Genomic DNA, 7,624 nt, shown 5'->3' on the forward strand with positions numbered 1-7,624 from the left:
ATTCCGTTTTATATGAATTCCATGTTGTACGAGTCACTTAGATTTTACAAATACGTGAGCCGTTCACAGCCCCGCACACGTATTTGTAAAATCTAAGTGACTCGTACAACATGGAATTCATATAAAACGGAAAAATCAACAGTGTTATAGGGGAGGTCGACTGTACAGAAAAGAGTTGCTTAACTTTCCCGGCAACATTTAAAATTTCGGTGGCGCCATCTGTTATCATATTTTATTTAAAAAATTGGAAACCTGTCGCCCGTCTGTCTGCTGTATTTTCTTCTTTAAACTCGAAAACGGAGTCAGGTAGATGAAAGTCGAGACCAGATACGGAAAGCTTAGGCGTAAAAGGCCCCCCATTAAGTATACACTAACTTCCGGTTCCAGGCCGGAAGTCACGTGATTTCGATTAACAAATTTACCCCAGAACGGAGGATGCCGGCACGACTCTATTGTTAAAGAGAAAGTATGATGTACAGGGGCAAGACAATACTTTAAATTAAAAATAAGATTAAAACTTTTTCCTCGTTACAAGTATAAGAAGATTTATAAATTGAAAAGAGGATCGTAAAGTAAGTATTATATTTAATCCCCTTTATAATGAATTAATGCTATTTTATAATTAAAATAGTACAGTATAAATATTACGTTTCAACTGTTATATATAACAGAGGGAAAGTATGAAGTGGCACGTTATAGTTTCAAGGGGCCCAAGCAAATTTGAGTTATGTATAGTGCTGACTTCAGACTTTTTCTTCGGGAGAATATTTTCTTATAAAAGATCTGTTTGGGACCCCCCGTTGATGAGGGCCCCAGTCAATTGTCTTTTTGCCCATAGGATAACGCCCCAGTGAAAGTATGGCGATCGATCAAAACTGACCCCACCCACAAGATTTTTGCGTTTTTGAATTCAAGAGGACCTTGAAACATCGAAAAATGAAAAAAAATATTTGTTTTTTTTTTCTATATAACGATTTTGTTCACCCACTTTGAAGCTTAATGGCTTCCGTGCGTTTTGTCAAAATTTTCTGATATTTTGCAGGGAGGTTTGTGTATTATTGGCATTGATACTATTAAATTTTGGTGGTTAAAGGTCGAGGGGTAGGGAGATAGAGGGAAGTCCCGTGTTACATCTCGGGTGGAGTCAGACTTAATGAAGAACTTTTACTCGTTATGAACATTTACAATTATTTTTTTTTTATATATATATAAAACTCATCTCCACTCTCAAAATTAAACTTTTTGTCATATTACAATAATTAATAATACAATAAATTTTTAAATAAATATCTCGTAACAGATGACGCCACACGCAATTTTAACTCTTTCCGGGAAAGTTATACAACTCGTTGCTGGATTTTTCGTAAAAGGAATTCGTGGTTTTCAAATATAAGAAAATTCGTAAGTTGAAAAGGCACTTATAAAGTAAGTAATGTATTGTATTATAATGAATTAATCCTATTATATTATTAAAAGATACATCATTAATTGTATAATAAGATATAAATTTATTGCCGTATTCAAAACTTTAATTAATTAATCTCGATTATACTATTTCAAGTTATATAATTCCTAATTCCGTTAATTATATACCGTTATACAACTAAAAGAATAAAATGTAAAATCTTTTATTTTCTATTATTTCACATTAGTATACCTTTGTTGATATCTATCTTACACTTTACACGATATATTTCGTGTCATACATTAGTAGTAAATTGGCTGGCTGACAAATTAACTGACAAGTATAGCATTTTTTTAGAATTAGTCTAATTCTTGTATATTAGACAATTCCTAAAATTTATAAACTTGAAATGTCTCTTACGAAAATCTTATCGATTCGTTATCGAACTGACAGACGTACAGATCCCCTGTAATAGGTCGAGTCAGGGAGAGTATTTATACGACCTTGAGGAATATATCGATCGAAAATTTGAGCCCTGTCCGATTATTCTAACTAAAGATATCCGATTGAATGCAACACTTCAAGTAACACGAATCAAACAGGAAAGAAAAGATAGATACTAGTAGTCATAGATGCATAAAAACAATATATTTAATCCCTCTATTTATAAATATACTGTTAATAGATTAGAATATACTTATAAATTTTCAAAAATATTTTAAGTTTTAATTAAAATTGATAAGCTCTTGACATTGCTAAAGTAAATATATTTAAAGGAATTTCTAGTTTTTTTCCTATTCTCGGTGACAACCCAGACTTTATTTCTGCCATTTTTTTTTCTAAAATTATATACTTATATTGTGTAAATTAATAAAACTACGTTATAAAAAATAATATGTATTTTACAAATTCAGCAAGAATTTGATCAAAACACAAAAGTTAAACGGGCCCACTCCGTCCCCAGGCCTCGTACATAAACTAGACTAGGCCGTGGTCATGTGTATTGATATTCTGCAAGCTTTAGACACTGTGTTACATTTAAGTTTGTTGGACATTCTTCGTAATTATTATGGCATTCATCCTGCGGTTTTCTCTTGATTAAATAATTCTATTACGTTTATTTAAAATCTACCTAGTCGACTTCTATTATCTATTTTTTCCAGTGTATAGAATCTCTCACTATTCAGTACTAAGCAGCTAATCTTTTATCTTATATTGAATTTAATTTCAATAATCTTATTCTTAATTTACGCTTATGGCCTAAAATAAATCTGTACTGATCTCGAAGCATTGCAGATTTATCTTCAACTTTCAGTCAGTGATCGACTATTACTTACCGGTCCAGTCTTCAGCAGTTTCAAATTTCCTATAGAAGGCTACTGCCAAGCAAAACAAACAAACTTTTTAATGTTACCAGATCTAGAGGAGATCCTATCTTATTTTATTCCATTGAGTATTTTGATATGATTTTGTTTTTAACATATTCTAAAGGTTTTCTATCTCCGACTAACTATTTCTAAGTATCTTTCATGGAAGAACAAGAAATGATTCTGCTTCACTACTCCTAGTTAATGATGTCTTCAGAAAATCATTCTTTTTAAAAGGTGAACACAATATTTATTCTGTTAAAATACTCTTATTCCGAGATTTCCAGTTTTTTTAAAACGTCCTTGTAAACTTTTCTTTAGGCATCTGCAGCTAATCCTCATTTTACTTTAATTAATTTATTTATTTTCTTAAGTTTTACTCTACTGTCTTTTTGTATTAAGTATTTATACAGTAAAATCTATCTAAAAACGTAACCTGAATAAAGCGGAAACTTGCGTAAACGGGAAAAATATTCGATACCACGCCATTCCGGTTTATACAGATTTTACGGTATAGCTACAGTGTTTTATTTTATATAACTTGTCTAATCTCAATTAAAGTAGAGCGTCGTTTATCCGAATCAATTGGGGACTGGGGTTGTTTGGATAACTTATTTTTCGGATAACCAATTATGTACGAAAAATATAACCTATCCTGTGTTCAAATTTTTCTCCGTTGCGTGTCGCTTCGCGTTGAATTTTCGTTGATGTTAAGCCTAACGTAAACTTTTTAAAATAATAATCGTGGCTATTGTATCGTTAAAAATGATTTCTTTATGTTTTACAAACGAAATAAATACATTGAAAAATATAAAAACAAATAAAAATTATACTTTAGGCCTACTGGAATTCTTTTGGATAACCGACTTTCGGATAAACGACGCTCTACTGTATATATTATTTTACCGTATTCTTATCTTAAATTTTCCTTTTTCTTTTATGTATGTTACACTTTGACGTTACGTCTTTATTTTCTTTGTATATTGCAAGGGTGGGCAAACATGGCCTTTCAGAAATACACCCTCTATTGGAAAGCCGCATCTCCTATTTACAGTATTTTAACTGTATATAATAATCATGTTTTGTAGTAAATATTACTATTACTTTATGACTGGCTAGATAAACAATCATTTAACTCCTTAGGCTTTTCGAATGTACCCTAAGATTTCAGTTGCGAGTTAAACAATCCCGTATGTATTAAACAATGTAACAGACAGAAAACTTACAAAAATATTATATAGTATGTGTAAATATTATATACTATGTGTAAATAGTATGTACCGTACAAAGTTTATACAAACAAACTGTATAAGTATATGGGAGTAACAATAGGGGTCTAGAAGATCCACAGTTTACCATCGTAGATATATTGACATTTCAGTAAGAGGATTTTTTTAGGGACGGTAATTTCAAGTGTTATATGACTTTAATAATTATATTCAACGCATAAAATAAGTCTAAGTATGTTTATATATACTATAACAATTGTTTTAGAGGAAATTATTCGAAAAAACAAGTCTCATAAACATGTTTTTTATCCTTCAAAATTTCTAGAAGAATTATTTTCGGAAATTAAGTTCCTTAAGCAATTAATCTTACAAAGAGACATCACTAGGAAATTTTATTTAATAATAATGCAATGTAGGCGTAAAATATTTATAATCAATAATTCATTTTATAGTGTTAAATTACATACGAATGAATATTTATTTATAGAAACAATATTATTATATTTTATTATTTCGTAAATTCAGCATTAGTAATTCTATTTATTTAATACATTTTAGAAAAATTAAAATATACGAGGTAGTATACGGAAAACAGTAAAAATGTATTTAATTATTACTTCTTTTATAATCAATAGTCTCAATTGTTCATTTTGAATTACTAATTACACCGAATATTCAGTAAGAACAATATAAAATGTTAAATATTTTCTGTAATAATTAGTTAAGTTTATGGAATTTTATTCTCGTATTTAAAATTTAATAAGCAGATACAGAACTAGACACGGGAGTCTAAAAATCGTTTATGTTACATAACAATATTGATTTTTTTTGTGCTCTTTCCTCCCTGTGGGGGCTAAGACGTTTTTTTTTATTTCATACGCATCATGGGTTAATCCAGGCCCACAATGGGGGCGTCCAGGTGGTGACACATCCGGAACAGACTGCCACCGCCCATAAAAAATTCCCAGTAATTTTTGCCATCCCATATTCAATCCCAGTTCTCCAGAGCAGTGGGATAACGCCACCCAGACAATAATATTAATTTGAGACGTTCAGGCCAGACGGGGGTCGATATATCCGGGACTAACCTTCCCAAAAATGTTCGACCCGTAATGATTCATTGCCGGATTTCTCTGAGTAGTAAGCTAATACCTTAATCGCTTGCCATTCCGCTCGCTTGATTAGAACAAAGTAGTTTGGTTTATAAATTTTTATAAGCATAATATTACAGAATATTACAAACACTTAGACGTTTATAATTAATGAATGGTATACACGAAATACAGGACATAATGATTTATTAGAATTTCTATATTCTTAAGCAAAATAATTTGCTACTGACAATTTTATTAATCGATTCTAGTCCCGTGCATTACGTACACTTACATAAAAATATATTTGCTTTAATAATATGTTCGTACGGTACATTTTTTATTATCAACCAATACATTACGTAAAGGATTTGAATTTGATTTTGGACATTTTAAATCGAATTCTCATTTAGAACCATACTTAGAAAACAAATTCGCTTTTATCTTAATAGCGTGTTCCCTTTATCGTGTTTCGCTTTAATATTTCCGGCATGAACAGTTTTTTAAGTAGTAAGAAAACACAACAATCGATATAAAGTAATAAATGACTTTGAAACTGTATTTAATTAATATAAAGTTAACGTAACTTCCTATTTTATATATATATATATATATATACATGAACGTTTCTGTTATCGTTATTAATTTATTGCCACAAACAATCTAAATGAGCCCATTATAAANTTCAATAATTTTTATTTTGTTTGTAGAAATGGGCTGGCAGAATTACATTTTAATAAAATATAAAATTCATCTGGATACGAGTCCAAGTTTACTTGATTAATATAAAGTTAACGTAACTTCCTATTTTATATATATATATATATATATACATGAACGTTTCTGTTATCGTTATTAATTTATTGCCACAAACAATCTAAATGAGCCCATTATAAATATTGCAAATTACATTTCCGTTGATGTCATAATTTCAAATTAAAATATACTCCCTTTAGGGAAATTACATAGGATTGCAATTATAAAGTTTCCATGAATTTCCTCAATTGACTTCCACCCTTAAATGATTAAATACGTAATGCCGACATGAAGCGCGTAATTATTTTTATCGGTGTCGTTAGTCTACATTTATCTACCATAAACCTAAATTTGCAGATAAAAGATATTATATATGTGAGCCGTATGTATACATCTATTCAATTTATTATTTACTTTTATTGTATTATAAACAAGATAAACAGAACTAATTACAGAATTGATGAATAATAGAAAAGTTATATACAGATTTACTCGATGACAAATGGATTAATCCGTTGAGTAAGGAGGCGATTAATTAGAATAAAGTAATTATAAAAGTTATACAGCCAAATAATTAGTTGAAACCGTTAAATCAAGAACAAACCTTCAAATGTTTGAAAGGTGGGCAGTGCCTGCAGTTTCTTCTCTTCCAATTGCTATCTTCCCATTTGACGTCAATACCTCGTATATAGAATTATATTTAAGTTTATATATATATACTGTACATCAATACCGATAAATATAGCCTATATATATATACAATTATTGTATTGTACAGGGTAATCATAATTAAACACTAGTTGTTCAGAAATCTCTGTGCAAACTGCAGAACTATTGGGCAATTTTTGATCAAATTGTCCTGAGTTTGCGGGAAAGATTCTATTTCAGAATGCAACCGTGAGGACTAAATTTGGCGCTGTTGTGAGAGCTCTGAATACCTACTCTTTAATTATGCTAATCCTGTATATTTTAACATATTAGATTCAAAAAGAAACCGATATTATCTCTTTATGCAGAATTATTTAAAGAATACCATCTTCTGCATTCTATATACATGCGTTAGGTATATAAAGAGAGTGAAATTGTCATCAACTATACTAATTTTAAGAGCGGTTAAAGACGTTTAGAAAATCTATGAATATAAATGACTTTCTAATGTAAGATACAAGATAAAAAGCAATAAAAAAAAACTAAAATTACAAATGCTGGAAGAGAGCCATGATTGTTAGCTTAACTAAGGAATCAGGTTAAATAAATAGGAATAACTGCGCTTTGTTTAATTATAATTCAAATAAGTAAATTCTAATCGATCTTTGTTAAAATTGTAAAGCCTTTTATCTTCTAGATGTGACGACTTTCAGTGATTACATTATCTTCTGAATCCTTTTCCAGAATTGCAATATTTACTACAGTTAACCGTGTAGATATAAAATTATACGTGAAGAGAATATTCAATTTGCCGGAAAATTTATTAAGTAATTGAGATTAATTGATTGTAAGCACAGTAGTATGATACGAATACTACAGGGAAGACTGGGGAAATACTCTTTCTCTCTGGCACTCCCACCGGTTACAGGTGTCATCCACGTGTTCAATAATGTTACATAAGAGATTTTTCTACATTACATTACTGAAAGGTCCTTAAATGTGGATATATGTTAATTTACGAAATATTTTCTCACATAATTACGTTAGGTAGGATCATCTAAATTGTATTCGCCATTTCTCTAGTCTCCCTTAGTAGCATAAAAGTAATTAAAACGAAGAAATTTTTCT

The sequence above is a fragment of the Centruroides sculpturatus genome, unplaced genomic scaffold (genome assembly GCF_000671375.1).
Source record: "Centruroides sculpturatus isolate CEXI.00-Female unplaced genomic scaffold, Cexi_2.0 scaffold605, whole genome shotgun sequence".
Classification (NCBI taxonomy): domain Eukaryota; kingdom Metazoa; phylum Arthropoda; class Arachnida; order Scorpiones; family Buthidae; genus Centruroides; species Centruroides sculpturatus.